Here is a 1846-nt window from a genome sequence, read left to right on the forward strand (position 1 = left end):
GGCTCTTAAGGAGACTCTGTTCTTGCACCACTTTTTTGTTCCTTTTGATTCTTTGTTTTTTTTTGGGTCTTTTCATTTGAAAAACAAGGCACCTTCCGAACGACGCCATTTCTAGACCGTGTGGAACCATGCCTCCTACAGCAACTTTTCGGAAAGCCCCAAGTGTGCTCTCTGACGTGTCCAAGGGTCTAAAGACCATGGGTGCGGTTTACAAGGCCAAAATTTTGAGTTTTAGAGCCTCTTCTGGGCCCTTTTCTAAAACATAAGCCCCTGTTTAAGTGTCGTCAAACGTGGTGTCCTAAATTATATATCTTGGTATGAATGCTGGTCGCGGCTGGGCGGGAAAAGCCATATAAACAGTGCAACACACGCGAAGAGATTTCATTGCGGACTCAAAACCAAAGGATATATGCTATTGCGATACATATACTAACAGGTGCGATCATACCAGCACTAATGCACCGGATCCCATCTTAACTCTGCAGTTAAGCGTGCTTGGGCGAGAGTAGTACTAGGATGGGTGACCTCCCGGGAAGTCCTCGTGTTGCACTCCTCTTTTGTTCCTCTTGATTCTTTTGTTTTTTTTTTTAGGTCTTTTCATTTGAAATACAAGGCATCTTTCGAACGACGCCATTTCGAGATCGTGTGGAACCACGCCTCCTAAGCAACTTTTCCGAAAGCACCAAGTGTGCTCTCTGGCGTGTCCAAGGGTCTAAAGACCATGGGTGCGGTTTACAATGCCAAAATTTTGAGTTTTAGACCCTCTTCCGGGCCCTTTTCTAAAACATAAGCCCCGGTTTAAGTGTCGTCAAACGTGGTGTCCTAACTTATATATCTTGGCATGAATGCTCGTCTCAGCTGGGCGGGAAAAGGCATATAAACAGTGCAACACATGCGGAGGGATTTCATCGCGGACTCAAAGCCAAAGGATATATGCTATTGCGATACATATACTAACGGAAAGCCCCAAGTGTGCTCTCTGGCGTGTCCAAGGGTCTAAAGACCATGGGTGCGGTTTACAAGGCCAAAATTTTGAGTTCTAGACCCTCTTCCGGGCCCTTTTCTAAAACATAAGCCCGGGTTTAAGTGTCGTCAAACGTGGTGTCCTAACTTATATATCTTGGCATGAATGCTCGTCGCAGCTGGGCGGAAAAGCCATATAAACAGTGCAACACATGAAAAGAGATTCATTGCGGACTCAAAGGCAAAGGATATGTGCTATTGCGATACATATACTATCGGGTGCAATCATACCAGCACTAATGCACCGGATCCCATCAGAACTCCGCAGTTAAGCGTGCTTGGGCGAGAGTAATACTAGGATGGGTGGCCTCTCGGGAAGTCCTCGTGTTTCACCCCTTTTTTTTTTCTCTTGATTCTTTTTTTTTTAGGTCGTTTCATTTGAAATACAAGGCATCTTTCGAACGACGCCATTTCGAGATCATGTGGAACAACGCCTCCTACAGCAACTTTTAGGAAAGCCCCAAGTGTGCTCTCTGGCGTGGCCAAGGGTCTTAAGACCATGGGTGCAGTTTACAAGGCCAAAATTTTGAATTTTAGACCCTCTTCCGGGCCCTTTTCTAAAACATAAGCCCCGGTTTAAGTGTCGTCAAACGTGGTGTCCTAACTTATATATCTTGGCATGAATGCTCGTCTCAGCTGGGCGGGAAAAGCCATATAAACAGTGCAACATATGCGGAGAGATTTCATCGTGGACTCAAAGTCTAAGGATATATGCTATTGCGATACATATACTAACGGAAAGCCCAAGTGTGCTCTCTGGCGTGTCCAAGGGTCTAAGCCCATGGGTGCGGTTTACAAGCAAAATTTGAGTTTAGACCTCTTC

At 45.6% G+C, this 1846-nt stretch overlaps 2 non-coding genes across 2 annotated transcripts; both read left to right on the top strand.

The window, feature by feature from the left end:
- Window positions 1-434: 434 nt before the first annotated feature.
- LOC112081782 lies at window positions 435-553 on the top strand. Its single transcript, XR_002896703.1, has one exon. It is a non-coding gene; the product is annotated as a 5S ribosomal RNA (ribosomal RNA).
- A 687-nt stretch (window positions 554-1240) lies between these two features.
- On the top strand, window positions 1241-1359 carry LOC112081743. The gene has a single exon (XR_002896665.1). It is a non-coding gene; the product is annotated as a 5S ribosomal RNA (ribosomal RNA).
- Window positions 1360-1846: the final 487 nt, after the last annotated feature.

The sequence above is a fragment of the Eutrema salsugineum genome, unplaced genomic scaffold, assembly GCF_000478725.1.
Source record: "Eutrema salsugineum unplaced genomic scaffold, Eutsalg1_0 scaffold_10, whole genome shotgun sequence".
Taxonomy (NCBI): Eukaryota; Viridiplantae; Streptophyta; class Magnoliopsida; order Brassicales; family Brassicaceae; genus Eutrema; species Eutrema salsugineum.